Source organism: Scyliorhinus torazame, chromosome 17, assembly GCF_047496885.1.
Source record: "Scyliorhinus torazame isolate Kashiwa2021f chromosome 17, sScyTor2.1, whole genome shotgun sequence".
NCBI lineage: Eukaryota > Metazoa > Chordata > Chondrichthyes > Carcharhiniformes > Scyliorhinidae > Scyliorhinus > Scyliorhinus torazame.
In genome coordinates this window covers 83,886,618-83,902,185 of record NC_092723.1, presented here as the reverse complement: position 1 = coordinate 83,902,185, position 15,568 = coordinate 83,886,618, and the positions used below count along the sequence as shown (strand labels likewise).

The window sequence follows — 15,568 nt, the reverse complement described above, 5'->3', positions numbered from 1 at the left end:
GGCTCATGAAGAAAGTAAGGAGGTGTGGGATAGAGGGAAATTTGGCCAATTAGATAAGTAACTGGCTATCACATAGAAGACAGAGGGTGGTGGTGGATGGAAAATTTTCAGACTGGAGACCAGTTACCAGCGGTGTACCACAGGGATCAGTGCTGGGTCCTCTGCTATTTGTGATTTTTATCAATGACTTGGAGGAGGGTGCTGAAGGGTGGGTCAGTAAATTTGCTGATGACACCAAGATTGGTGGAGTAGTGGATGAGGTGGAGGGCTGTTGTCGGCTGCAAAGAGACATTGATAGGATGCAGAGCTGGGCCGAAAAATGGCAGATGGAGTTTAACCCTGATAAGTGCGAGGTGATTCATTTGGGTAGAAAAAATTTGAATGCGGATTACAGGGTCAATGGCAGGGTTCTGAGGAATGTGGAGGAACAGAGAGATCTTGGAGTTCATGTCCACAGATCTCTGAAGGTTGCCACTCAAGTGGATAGAGTCGTGAAGAAGGCTTATAGTGTGTCAGCGTTTATTAACAGGGGCTTGAGTTTAAGAGCCGCAGGGTTATGCTGCAACTATACATGACCCTGGTGAGACCACATTTGGAGTATTGTGTGAAGTTCTGGTCACCATTATAGGAGGGATGTGGAAGCATTGGAAAGGGTGCAAAGGAAATTTACCGGGATGCTGCCTGGTTTGCAGGATAAGTCTCTTGAGGAAAGGTTGAAGGTGCTAGGGCTTTTCTCTTTGGAGCGGAGGAGGATGAGAGGCGACTTAATAAAGGTTTATAAGATAATGAGGGGGATAGATAGAGTGGGCGTTCAGAGACTATTTCCTCGGTGGATGTAGCTGTTACAAGGGGGCATAAGATTCAGTGTGGGAGATATAGGAGGGATGTCCGAGGTAGGTTCTTTACTCAGAGAGTGGTTAGGGTGTGGAATGGACTGCCTGCTGTGATAGTGGAGTCGGACACTTTAGGAACTTTCAAGCGGTTATTGGATAGGCACATGGAGCACACCAGAATGACAGGGAGTGGGATAGCTTGATCTTGGTTTCGGACAATGCTCGGCACAACATCGAGGGCCGAAGGGCCCGTTCTGTGCTGTACTGTTCTATGTTCTATGAAACCATTTTGCACTGAGAACAGTGACTGTAACCGTGCAATTTGCTGCCTGCATTTGGCGTGGTCTAGCAAACTCTACCTTTGTTCCGTTGTGGAACTGTGGAGTGCTCGTAAAGCTGCCTTTGAGTCTGTGCATTGCTTCTTTAACTGTTCTACTTGTTGTTCCGTCTCTTCTCTTACCAAGACTGCACGTTATGTATCTTGGTAGGCCTTATCATATTGTGTCTGAAAGCTGCTTAGGTGAACTAGACAAGATTGGTGTGCCTGTTTGACATCAGCCATCTCCTTGTCTTTTGCTGCTAGCTGCTCTCGGAGTTGCTCATTAACCTTTTCATACTTGCTAACGTTTCCCTCACTCTTCTCCTCTTTCTCTACAAGCTGTCTGCGGAGCGTCCTCACGACCTCCTCTGTGCCTCGCAATTGTGCCAGACAGGACACGATTTGCCTTTGATTTGAACCAATAAAGGGGCGGGTGCCTTGATGGCTGGGCGTGTCCTGAGCGGTCATTGACCTTGGCCGTTTGGGCTTCCTGGGTGAAGGGAGTGGCACCGATGTGTCTGGAATTGTAACTGATACCTGAGTACCAGTCCTTTGTCCTGGGGAAATGGGTCATGAGAATGCAAATCGGCTAGGGGTTTTGAAACTGTCTGGTTCTCTGTCAGCAAATATACATTCCGGCTCTGAGTTTGCCTGAATCCTGTATTGGCCATATTTCCCTTGAGTCTTTGCGAGTATCCATGTTTACTTTGTAAGTGGCCATCCCAGATGGCTACACTGGTAACCCCGCAGCCATGTCTCCGTAATCCCAATTATATCGTACCCATTTATATCTATCTGCTCGATTATGTTAAAAACCGAATGAAATTTAAAAAAAAAAAAGTGAACAATGGCTAACACCTCAAAGGTCCTGGAGTGTAAGACACCTTGCATCACAAAAACAGTCCAGCTAAGCTAACACAATTGAGCCAACAGTCAGTTTGTCTGCTGCAGCCAGTTTTGAACAAAGACTGCCGTTCGCAGGAGCTGATCTCCAATAATGGTGCTGATGGCCTAAACATTGACTGTTCTCACACAATGGTTCTCACACACCAGGCTGTCCTATCGTTTCAGGCAATGGGACCCAGTGTGAGAACCTCTCTGGCTACATGGAGGGCATCTTGAAACCCATCGTACAAGAAACGCCCAGCTTCTGTCGCGACACGACGGACTTCCTACAGAAACTCAGCACCCTTGGACCAATTGAACCAGGAACATTCCTCGTCACAATGGACATCTCGGCACTCCAGAGCAGCATCCCCCATGACGACGACATTGCTGCAACAGCCTCAGTACTCAACACCGACAACTGCCAATCTCCAAACGCAATTCTGCAACTCATCCGCTTCATTCTGGATCACAATGGCAATTCACCTTCGACAACAAGTTCTTCATCCAGACACACGGAACAGCCATGGGGACCAAATCCGCACCTCAATATGCCAACATCTTCATGCACAAGTTTGAACAAGACTTCCTCACCGCACACGACCTTCAACCGACGTTATACCCCAGATACATCGATGACATTTTTTTCCATTGGACCCACGGCGAAGAATCACTGAAACGATGACATCAATAAGTTCCATCCCACCATCAGGCTCACCATGGACTACTCTCCAAAATCGGTTGCATTCTTGGACACACTCATCTCCATCAAAGACGGTCACCTCAGCACTTTGCTTTACCGCAAGCCCACGGATAACCTCATGATGCTCCACTTCTCCAGCTTCCACCCTAAACACATTAAAGAAGCCATCCCCTAAGGACAAGCCCTCCGTATACACAGGATCTGCTCAGACAAGGAGGAGCGTAACAGACATCATCTACAGACGCTGAAAGATGCCCTCGTACAAACGGGATATGGCGCTCGACTCACTGATCGACAGTCCCAACGCGCCACAGCAAAACACCGCACCGACCTCCTCAGAAGACAAACACAGGACACAACCGACAAAGTACCCTTTGTCGTCCAGTACTTCCCTGGGGCGGAGAAACTACGACATCTTCTTTGCAGCCTTCAACAGGTCACCAATGAAGATGAACATCTTGCCAAGGTCATCCCCACACCCTCACTACTTGCCTTCAAACAACCACGCAACCTCAAACAAACCATTGTTTGCAGCAAACTACCCAGCCTTCAGAACAGCGACCACAACACCACACAACCCTGCCATGGCAATCTCTGCCGGATCATCGACATGGGTACCACCATTACACGTGAGAACACCACCCCCCAGGTACGCGGTACATACTCGTGCGATTCGATCAACGTTGTCTACCTCATGCGCTGCAGGAAAGGATGTTCCGAAGCTTGGTACATTGGCGAGACCATGCATACGCTGCGACAACGGATGAACGGACATCATGCGACAATCGCCAGGCAGGAATGTTCCCTTCCAGTCGGCGAACACTTCAGCAGTCAAGGGCATTCAGCCTCTGATCTCCGGGTAAGCGTTCTCCAAGGCGGCCTTCAGGACGCGCGACAACGCAAAATCGCCGAGCAGAAACTTATAGCCAAGTCCCGCACACATGAGTACGGCCTCAACTGGACCTTGGATTCATGTCGCATTACATTCATCCCCCACCATCTGACCTGGACTTGCAAAATTCTACCAATTGTCCTGGCTTGAGACAATTCACACCTCTTTATCTTGGGGTTACCCCTATCTCTGGATCTGTAAAGGAGGTAAGTCAACCTTTAAAAGCACTTGTCTTTGCAGGGGCAGGCCAGTCGATTTCGGCGTGAGAACAGCTGGTGAGTCAGTTTCAGCGGGAGCATTGCGGAAGGAGGTTGCTGGGAGGTAAGTCAACCTTTAAAAGCACTTGTCTTTGCAGGGGCAGGCCAGTCGATTTCGGCGTGAGAACAGCTGGTGAGTCAGTTTCAGCGGGAGCATTGCGGAAGGAGGTTGCTGGGAGGTAAGTCAACCTTTAAAAGCACTTGTCTTTGCAGGGGCAGGCCAGTCGATTTCGGCGTGAGAACAGCTGGTGAGTCAGTTTCAGCGGGAGCATTGTGGAAGGAGGTTGCTGGGAGGTAAGTCAACCTTTAAAAGCACTTGTCTTTGCAGGGGCAGGCCAGTCGATTTCGGTGGGAGTGGAGCTGGCTGGTTAGTCAATTTCAGCAGGAGCTGAGAATTTTTCTTTTTTTTTTTAATTAGTTTTTTAGGCGGGAACAGGAAGCCGACCCGCGGACGTCTGGGAAGACCCTCACCAATAAATTCTGGTGGAGAGGAAACCCGAGACACTACACGTGTAGTGTCTCCCACCCACCCTCCTCCTCTAACCTAATAATAAAACCCATTGGTCTGAGGTAAGTACCATATTTTATTATATTATTATTATTTTTTATAAAAATTTAATTTTATTAAAAGCCAGATCTTGGTAGAAAGTTAGAGGAATGGCAGGGAAGGGAGTGCAATGTTCCTCCTGCAGGATGTTTGAGGTGAGGGATGCAGTTAGTGTCCCTGCTGATTTTACCTGCAGGAAGTGCTGCCATCTCCAGCTCCTCCAAGACCGAGTTAGGGAACTGGAGCTGGAGTTGGAAGAACTTCGGATCATTCGGGAGGCAGAAGGGGTCATAGATAGCAGCTTCAGGGAATTAGTTACACCAAAGATTGGAGATAGGTGGGTAACTGTAAGAGGGACTGGGAAAAAGCAGTCAGTGCAGGGATCCCCTGCGGTCGTTCCCCTGAGAAACAAGTATACCGCTTTGGATACTTGTGGGGGGGACGACTTACCAGGGGTAAGCCATGGGGTGCGGGCCTCTGGCACGGAGTCTGTCCCTGTTGCTCAGAAGGGAAGGGGGGAGAGGAGCAGAGCATTAGTAATTGGGGACTCTATAGTCAGGGGCACAGATAGGAGATTTTGTGGGAGCGTGAGAGACTCACGTTTGGTATGTTGCCTCCCAGGTGCAAGGGTACGTGATGTCTCGGATCGTGTTTTCCGGGTCCTTAGGGGGGAGGGGGAGCAGCCCCAAGTCGTGGTCCACATTGGCACTAACGACATAGGTAGGAAAGGGGACAAGGATGTCAGGCAGGCTTTCAGGGAGCTAGGATGGAAGCTCAGAACTAGAACAAACAGAGTTGTTATCTCTGGGTTGTTGCCCGTGCCACGTGATAGTGAGATGAGGAATAGGGAGATGAGGAATATACACGTGGCTACAGGGATGGTGCAGGCGGGAGGGATTCAGATTTTTGGATAACTGGGGCTCTTTCTGGGGAAGGTGGGACCTCTACAGACAGGATGGTCTACATCTGAACCTGAGGGGCACAAATATCCTGGGGGGGAGATTTGTTAGTGCTCTTTGGGGGGGTTTAAACTAATGCAGCAGGGGCATGGGAACCTGGATTGTAGTTTTAGGGTAAGGGAGAATGAGAGGAGAGGTCAGGAGCACAGATTTGATGTCGCAGGAGGGGGCCAGTGTTCAGGTAGGTGGTTTGAAGTGTGTCTACTTCAATGCCAGGAGTATACGAAACAAGGTAGGGGAACTGGCAGCATGGGTTGGTACCTGGGACTTCGATGTTGTGGCCATTTCGGAGACATGGATAGAGCAGGGACAGGAATGGATGTTGCAGGTTCCGGGGTTTAGGTGTTTTAGTAAGCTCAGAGAAGGAGGCAAAAGAGGGGGAGGTGTGGCGCTGCTAGTCAAGAGCAGTATTACGGTGGCGGAGAGGATGCTAGATGGGGACTCTTCTTCCGAGGTAGTATGGGCTGAAGTTAGAAACAGGAAAGGAGAGGTCACCCTGTTGGGAGTTTTTTATAGGCCTCCTAATAGTTCTAGGGATGTAGAGGAAAGGATGGCGAAGATGATTCTGGATATGAGCGAAAGTAACAGGGTAGTTATTATGGGAGACTTTAACTTTCCAAATATTGACTGGAAAAGATATAGTTCGAGTACAATAGATGGGTCGTTTTTTGTACAGTGTGTGCAGGAGGGTTTCCTGAAACAATATGTTGACAGGCCAACAAGAGGCGAGGCCACGTTGGATTTGGTTTTGGGTAATGAACCAGGCCAGGTGTTGGAATTTGGAGGTAGGAGAGCACTTTGGGGACAGTGACCACAATTCGGTGACGTTTACGTTAATGATGGAAAGGGATAAGTATACACCGCAGGGCAAGAGTTATAGCTGGGGGAAGGGCAATTATGATGCCATTAGACGTGACTTGGGGGGGATAAGGTGGAGAAGTAGGCTGCAAGTGTTGGGCACACTGGATAAGTGGGGCTTGTTCAAGGATCAGCTACTGCGTGTTCTTGATAAGTATGTACCGGTCAGACAAGGAGGAAGGCGTCGAGCGAGGGAACCGTGGTTTACCAAGGAAGTGGAATCTCTTGTTAAGAGGAAGAAGGAGGCCTATGTGAAGATGAAGTGTGAAGTTTCGGTTGGGGCGATGGATAGTTACAAGGTAGCGAGGAAGGATCTAAAGAGAGAGCTAAGACGAGCAAGGAGGGGACATGAGAAGTATTTGGCAGGAAGGATCAAGGAAAACCCAAAAGCTTTCTATAGGTATGTCAGGAATAAGCGAATGACTAGGGAAAGAGTAGGACCAGTCAAGGACAGGGATGGGAAATTGTGTGTGGAGTCTGAAGAGATAGGCGAGATACTAAATGAATATTTTTCGTCAGTATTCACTCAGGAAAAAGATAATGTTGTGGAGGAGAATGCTGAGCCCCAGGCTAATAGAATAGATGGCATTGAGGTACGTAGGGAAGAGGTATTGGCAATTCTGGACAGGCTGAAAATAGATAAGTCCCCGGGACCTGATGGGATTTATCCTAGGATTCTCTGGGAGGCCAGGGAAGAGATTGCTGGACCTTTGGCTTTGATTTTTATGTCATCATTGACTACAGGAATAGTGCCAGAGGACTGGAGGACAGCAAATGTGGTCCCTTTGTTCAAAAAGGGGAGCAGAGACAACCCCGGCAACTATAGACCGGTGAGCCTCACGTCTGTAGTGGGTAAAGTCTTGGAGGGGATTACAAGAGACAAGATTTATAATCATCTAGATAGGAATAATATGATCAGGGATAGTCAGCATGGCTTTGTGAAGGGTAGGTCATGCCTCACAAACCTTATTGAGTTCTTTGAGAAGGTGACTGAACAGGTAGACGAGGGTAGAGCAGTTGATGTGGTGTATATGGATTTCAGCAAAGCGTTTGATAAGGTTCCCCACGGTAGGCTATTGCAAAAAATACGGAGGCTGGGGATTGAGGGTGATTTAGAGATGTGGATCAGAAATTGGCTAGCTGAAAGAAGACAGAGGGTGGTGGTTGATGGGAAATGTTCAGAATGGAGTACAGTCACAAGTGGAGTACCACAAGGATCTGTTCTGGGGCAGTTGCTGTTTGTCATTTTTATCAATGACCTAGAGGAAGGCGCAGAAGGGTGGGTGAGTAAATTTGCAGACGATACTAAAGTCGGTGGTGTTGTCGATAGTGTGGAAGGATGTAGCAGGTTACAGAGGGATATAGATAAGCTGCAGAGCTGGGCTGAGAGGTGGCAAATGGAGTTTAATGTAGAGAAGTGTGAGGTGATTCACTTTGGAAGGAATAACAGGAATGCGGAATATTTGGCTAATGGTAAAGTTCTTGAAAGTGTGGATGAGCAGAGGGATCTAGGTGTCCATGTACATAGATCCCTGAAAGTTGCCACGCAGGTTGATAGGGTTGTGAAGAAGGCCTATGGAGTGTTGGCCTTTATTGGTAGAGGGATTGAGTTCCGGAGTCGGGAGGTCATGTTGCAGCTGTACAGAACTCTGGTACGGCCGCATTTGGAGTATTGCGTACAGTTCTGGTCACCGCATTATAGGAAGGACGTGGAGGCTTTGGAGCGGGTGCAGAGGAGATTTACCAGGATGTTGCCTGGTATGGAGGGAAAATCTTATGAGGAAAGGCTGATGGACTTGAGGTTGTTTTCGTTGGAGAGAAGAAGGTTAAGAGGAGACTTAATAGAGGCATACAAAATGATCAGGGGGTTGGATAGGGTGGACAGTGAGAGCCTTCTCCCGTGGATGGATATGGCTGGCACGAGGGGACATAACTTTAAACTGAGGGGTAATAGATATAGGACAGAGGTCAGAGGTAGGTTCTTTACGCAAAGAGTAGTGAGGCCGTGGAATGCCCTACCTGCTACAGTAGTGAACTCGCCAACATTGAGGGCATTTAAAAGTTTATTGGATAAACATATAGGTGATAATGGCATAGTGTAGGTTAGATGGCTTTTGTTTTGGTGCAACATCGTGGGCCGAAGGGCCTGTACTGCGCTGTATTGTTCTATGTTCTATGTTCTATGTAAAGACTTAATTACAAAGAACAAAGAAATGTACAGCACAGGAACAGGCCCTTCGGCCCTCCAAGCCCGTGCCGACCATACTGCCCGACTAAACTACAATCTTGTACACTTCCTGGGTCCGTATCCTTCTATTCCCATCCTATTCATATATTTGTCAAGATGCCCCTTAAATGTCCCTATCGTCCCTGCTTCCACTACCTCCTCCGGTAGTGAGTTCCAGGCACCCACTGCCTGCAAATGCTCGCATTCAAAGCATTGTCTTGCATCTTTGACTTTGTCTATATATATGTTTCTGGAACATACCTCTTCATTCACCTGAGGAAGGAGCAGTGCTCCGAAAGCTAGTGATTTGAAACAAACCTGTTGGACATTAACCTGGTGTTGTAAGACTTCTTGATTTGATGGGAGTCAATGGATGGGAGGCTGGTTTGCGTGATGGACTGGGCTACACTCACAACCTTTTGTAGTTTCCTGCGGTCTTGGGCAGAGCAGGCTCCATACCAATAAGAATGCTTTCTATGGTGCATCTGTAGAAGTTGGTGAGGGTCGTAGCTGAGAAAGTAGAGTCGTTGGTGGGCTTTGTTAACTATAGTGTCGGCATGGGGGGACCAGACAGGCTGTTGGTGATCTGTACACCTAAAAACTTGAAGCTCTCGACCCTTTCTACTTTGTTCCCATTGATGTAGACAGGGGCATGTACTCCACTACGCTTCCTGAAGTGCATGACAATCTCCTTCGTTTTGTCGACATTGAGGGAGAGATTATTATCGTCGCACCAGTTCACCAGATTCTCTATCTCATTCCTGTACTCTGTCTCGTCATTGTTTGAAATCCGACCCACTACGGTGGTGTCATCAGCAAATTTGAAAATCGAGTTGGAGGGGAATTTGGCCACACTGTGCTGTGCTTCTTACTGTGCTCACCCCAGTCCAACGCCGGCATCTCCACACAAACGTTTCAACAAGAGGGCCTCGTTTAACAAGCCAAAACCAGTATCACATGAGTGAGACTTGGGCTAGCAGAATGCCTTTCATGATACAGCCTTTGGACGTGAGGAGAAATCTTTTTGCGCAGCCCGAGTGGTTAGAATCTGCAATGCACTGCCTGAGAGCAGTTTCAAGCCTGCCTTTCAAAAGACAAGGGAATTATTATCTGAAGGGAAAATATTTGCAGGGCTACGGGGAAAAGGCAGGGCGAGTGGCACCAGGCGAGTTGGTTGCTGCTGCTGCATTCTCACCGGCAAGACTTGCAAGTGTTTTCAAAAGCTTGCTCCGCAGCAGCCGCCTGTGACAGTGACGTGGGTGAGGATAGGCACACCCCTCTCCCATCTGATTGGGAGAGTCACCATCTGGTGGCGTACTGGTCATCTACATAACTGTCATGCAGTCTGAGTGCAAAAGGGGAAAAGAGGCAAGTTCTGTCAATGAATCTTCTGTTCCAATGAGAAAGGCCAGGAGCAATATGCCAAGAGTGAAAGTGTCAGTGCTTAACTTACATCGAAAAGTCTTTGAATGCGCTCAGCCTGCTGTAAAAGAGGGAAGGCATATGGGACTTGGGCAATACAAGAGCGGCGCCGGCATCGCTTCTCGGCCTTTTGGCTAAGATCAAGTGTAGTCTCATTTGATCGAGGGAAGCTGAGGATTTCGATGACGATCGTGGATTGGACAACTCGGAGGGATTGAAGTCGTCAAAGAAGAAACGTTTGGAGCTTGGCTGCTATTGGTGGATCTACATGCTGGCCTAAACCTCGGGTTTAGGCCTAACGCCGATACAGTTTCACACCCAACGTACGAGCTATGGATGCAGCTGCATCCCGACCACCAGGCTGGGGCGTGCGAAACACTGTCCGAGTCACAGTGAAGAAAACGGATGGAGAGTCACCTTTGGACCGGAAACACTTCGTGAAGAAGGTGCTGCTCGAGTGCTGTGGGTTTAAAGCAACAGAGATCTTCTGCTTGCAAAACTTCCCCAAGAATGGTTTCTTTGATGTCACCTTCAAGAGCGTCGCAGCGTGCATCAAATTCTTGAACGTCTTCAAGGAAAAAGGTAACCAGAGTCCCTTGTCGATCCTGACTGCGGAACCTCTGTTTACGCTACCGGCACAGCGAAATCGGGTTGTTACACTGCACACGTACAACCCCCACGTCCCTGTATCTGATGTGCTCACGTTCCTCGCCAGGTACGCTGAGCTGAAAAGTGACAGCGTGCAAGTGAAAGACACCTTCGGCATCTGGACAAGTGAGCACCAGGTCAAGGTGACCCTAAGAACGGACAGCAACGGAGCCATCCTGCATCCCCCCTCCAATTTCGCTATTGGAGTAAATCGTGGTTACCTCTACTACGTGGGACAGCCACGAGTATGCCACACCTGTGGCAAAACGGGGCATATTGCCGCAAACTGCAGTGTGACCTTCTGCAAGAACTGCAGGCAGGAGGGACACATGACTAAGGACTGCAAAGAAGACAAGTGCTGCAACCTGTGTGGGGAGGCCGGCCATCTTTACAGGGCCTGCCCGAAACGCGGGGCGACATACGCTGAAATCATCAGCAGCGGAGTTAAAAAGGCGACCAGAGAGGAGGTGCATACACCCTCCACCGAAAAAGACACCACGGCTCAGAATGAGGAAAAGCAACAAAAGGGCCCCCAACAAAAAGAAGAGGCCCCAGCACCTCCTGACAACCCAACCCCAGCCCCATCTGATGAGGAACACTCAATGGAAGAGGAAGAGGATGGGACAAAGAATAAAGAGCCCTGGGAAACAGTGAACAGGGACAAACGAAAGCGGAAACAAAAAAACAAACTGAAGAACCCCCCGAGGGGTAGTGGCAAAAAGCGACACCTCTCAGCCGGCGCACTTAGCGCCGACACCTCATCCGATGAGGGAAAACAGGACAAGAATCGGCCTCAAATAAAGAGGCAAAGCACCAACGTGGAACGGAAGGCACAGACCCCCCAGACCACCGACCGGGAAGGAAACAAGGTCACAGATCAACCCCCGATAGTAACGAGCAGCAACAACCCAGGTGAAGACCGGCCTGCAACCCCAACACCTACTGACTGCTACAACGAACCCCAGGGCTACACCACCCCCCCAATGCATCTGCATCAAAATCACGGGGCCAGTACGGACCAGAACAGTTTTCTCAGCCCTGCAACTGTGCTAAAGTTTGCGAGCACCACCGGAATGCTGGGGAACATTCAACAGCTGGAACAGCCAACTGTATAGACTCTGGACTCTTGAGACTGGTAAATCTATCTTTTTATAATGGGTTTAAAAATTGCATCCATAAATGTGCGAAGCATCAAAGATACTTCGCGGTGTGTAGCCACACTCAACTATTTGGCAAATGTAAAAGCTGACCTACTGTTCCTGCAGGAGTGCGGAATTCCGCACCTCAGCAACTACAGGCGCTGGTCGAGCTGGTGGTCCCACGGGCCATCCATCTGGTCAGGAGGAAACGACTGCCGCTCCTCCGGCCTGGGTATTCTGCTGCGGGGAGGCAACTTCACCATCTCCGACGTTAAGGAGGTGGTGGGCGGGCGCCTCCTCGTAGCAGACGTGAAATACAAAAACACCCCTCTCAGACTTATTAATGTGTACGCCCCGGCCGTAAAAAGTGAGCGGCTGGCAGTTCTTCAGCAACTCCCACTGCTGTTGGCCACCTCCAAGCCGGTCATCCTGGGTGGTGACTTCAACTGCATCATCGATGCGGCTGGACGATCCAGCAAAGCCGACAGCAAACTAGACGCTACGTCCAGACTCCTGATGGAAACGGTAAAAGACGCCAAGCTGCTCGACGTCTGCAGCAACCCTGCAGACGGCGCGCAGCGTAGATACACATGGTCACGGCCAGACGGGTCCGTCCGCTCCAGGATAGACTTCTTTTTTGTGTCCCGAGCTTTCACGGTCAGGTCCACCGACGTAACGCCGGTGTTCTTCTCTGACCACTGCCTCCTACTGGCCGACTGCCACCTGCAGGAAGACCAGGGGGTAGGCAGGGGGACGTGGAAGCTAAATGTAAAACTGCTGACCCCTGAGAACATCGAGGAACTCAGGAGGGATTACAAAGGTTGGAGAACCGTGAAACCCCTCTTTGAGGCCCCACATCTCTGGTGGGAAGCAATCAAGGGGAATATCAAGAGGTTTTTCATCCTCAAGGGCGTTCAAAAGGTGAGAGAGAGACGAGGGGTCATGTCCAGGCTCCAGAAAAGTATGCAAAATTTGCTCCAGCTGCAGTCGATGGGGGTGGATGTCAAGGAGGATCTCCAAGAGGTGAAGAGCCAGCAAGCCTCGCTCTACACCTCGGAGGCCTCCAAGGTTATCTTCCGTTCCAGAGTCCGCTCCGTGGAGCAGGACGAAAAGTGCTCACGCTTCTTCTTCCAAAAGGTGCACAGAGACACCTCTGTGATCAGCAGCCTGAAGAAAGAAGATGGCTCTGAAAAGTCATCGCAGTCTGACATCCTGAGGATCAGCCAATCCTTTTATGCCGGACTGTATGACCTGAAGCCAACAGATAGCACTGTTTCCCAGACCTTCCTGTCGACTATCACGGAGGTCATAGGCGACAGCGAGCTGGAAAACCTGGACAAACCACTAACTCTGGACGAGCTGACAAAGGCCGCCAAGTCCTTCGAGACGAGTAAAACTCCCGGAAGCGACGGCTTACCGGTTGAGTTGTATTCGGCTCTGTGGGACTGGATGGGCCCAGACCTGCTGGAAGTGTACGAGAGTATGCTTCTGGAAGGCAGCATGTCAGAGTCCATGAGGAAAGGCATCATCACCCTCATCTACAAGCAGAAGGGGGAAAGGGAAGAAATTCGAAATTGGCGACCCATTTCACTGTTGAATGTGGACTACAAAATTCTAGCAAAGGTCATCGCCAATCGGGTCAGGTCTGCTCTGGAGTCGGTGATCCACCCTGACCAGACCTGTGCTGTACCCGGCAGGAAGATCTCTGATAGCCTCGCGCTACTCAGGGATACGATCGCCTACGTGCAGGACAGGGGGGTGGACACTTGCCTCATCAGCCTTGACCAGGAGAAGGCTTTTGACAGAATATCACACACCTACATGATGGATGTGCTCTCCAAAATGGGGTTTGGGGAGGGAATTCGCAATTGGATCAAACTGCTCTACACAAACATCTATAGCGCAGTCTCAATCAATGGGTGGGAATCAGAAAAGTTCCAGATCAAATCTGGAGTCAGGCAGGGCTGCCCTCTCTCCTCTGCCCTTTTTGTGTGCTGCATAGAACCTTTTGCCGAGTCCATCAGGAGGGATCCGGGCATAAGAGGAGTGACGATCCCAGGCAGTGGAGGCATGCAAGTCAAGGCCTCCCTGTACATGGACGACGTTGCCGTCTTCTGCTCGGATCCCGCGTCTGTGCGCAGGCTCTTGACCACCTGCGACCAGTTTGAACTGGCCTCGGGAGCCAAGGTAAACCGTGTCAAGAGCGAGGCCATGTTCTTTGGGAACTGGGCCGACCGGTCCTTTGTCCCCTTCACTGTCAGGTCAGATTACCTGAAGGTGCTGGGGATATGGTTCGGAGCTGCTGGGGCGTGCACCAAAAACTGGGAGGAGCGCCTAGGAAAGGTAAGACAGAAACTGGGCTGGTGGGAGCAACGCTCCCTCTCCATTGCGGGCAAAACCCTGGTCATCAGGTGTGAGGTACTCTCGGTGTTGCTGTACGTGGCGCAGGTCTGGCCCATAACCCGACCCTGCGCCACAGCAGTCACCCGGGCCATCTTCAAATTTATCTGGCGATCCAAGATGGACCGTGTCCGAAGGGACACCATGTACAAACCTCTGGAGAAGGGAGGGCGGAACGTACCCAACGCCTCCCTCATCCTGCTGGCCACCTTTGTGTCCAGCTGCATCAAGCTGTGCGTGGACCCCCAGAATGCAAACACCAAGTGTCACTACATACTGAGGTTCTACCTGTCCCCGGTGTTGCGAAGGATGGGCCTGGCCTCATTGCCGCGGAACGCTCCAAGTAGTTGGACCGTACCGTACCACCTGTCCTTTGTGGAAAAGTTTTTGAAGGAAAACACCTTTGACCACAAGGCAATGAAGCAGTGGTCAGCACGTAATGTCCTCGAGGCCCTCAGGGAAAAGGAGACCGTGGAGGACGTTGGATGGTTCCCTGAGCAGACTGCCAGAGTCATCTGGCAGAACGCCTCATCACCAGAACTTTCAAACAAGCACCAAGACCTAGCTTGGCTGGTGGTGAGAAAGGCCCTCCCTGTCAGATTCTTCATGCACACCCGAAGGCTCTGCACCAATGCACGCTGCCCTCGGAGTGGCTGTGGGGGAAATGAGACGGTCACACACCTCCTTGTGGAATGTGCCTTTGCAAAGAAGGTCTGGAGAGAGATGCAGTGGTATTTGTCAAGGTTTATCCCAAACAGATCTGTGACACAGGACTCTGTGCTCTACGGACTGTTTCCAGGGACACACACCGAGACAAATATCAACTGCTGCTGGAAGGTCATCAACTCGGTAAAAGACGCTCTTTGGTCTGCCCGAAACTTGCTGATCTTCCAGTGCAAAGAATTGTCCTCGACCGAGTGTTGCAGACTGGCACATTCCAAGGTCCAGGACTACGTGCTGAGGGACGCACTCAAGCTTGGGGCAGCGGCCGCCAAGGCGCAATGGGCAAAGACCTCTGTGTAAGGGCTTTCCAGCAAATGTACACCGAGGGGCGGGTAACAGTGTAAAGCCCCTCGGTCTGGGCAACCAACACTCCAATGTATAAAACAAACATGGCACTGTAAATATTTAAGAAGGAATTGTAATGTAAAGAGTGATATGTGTACGACAATATCAAAATTGAATGAAAGAAAGTCAAGGCAACATGTAACCCTGCCGGAAATGTACAGTCAAGACAATTTGAAATGTTTCTGTAATGCTCATGATAAATTTTTATGAATAAAGTATATTTTTTTGAATAAAAAAAAAAAAAAAAAAAAAAAAAAATCTGTTCTTATCAGTTTAATATCTGATACGTCCCTTATCTGGGGACCATATATTAAATTGATTTTTGGAGCAGGGAGATGGAATAGGGGCTTGCTCTGTCCACTCCACGCATCGACCTGGTATTGCAGTATCTCCAGGAACGGTGCACACCAC

General features: G+C 49.8%; 1 non-coding gene across 1 annotated transcript; it reads left to right on the top strand.

The window, feature by feature from the left end:
- The first annotated feature begins 15,374 nt into the window (after positions 1-15,374).
- Positions 15,375-15,568, top strand: LOC140394596 (U2 spliceosomal RNA). The gene has a single exon (XR_011935916.1). It is a non-coding gene; the product is annotated as a U2 spliceosomal RNA (small nuclear RNA).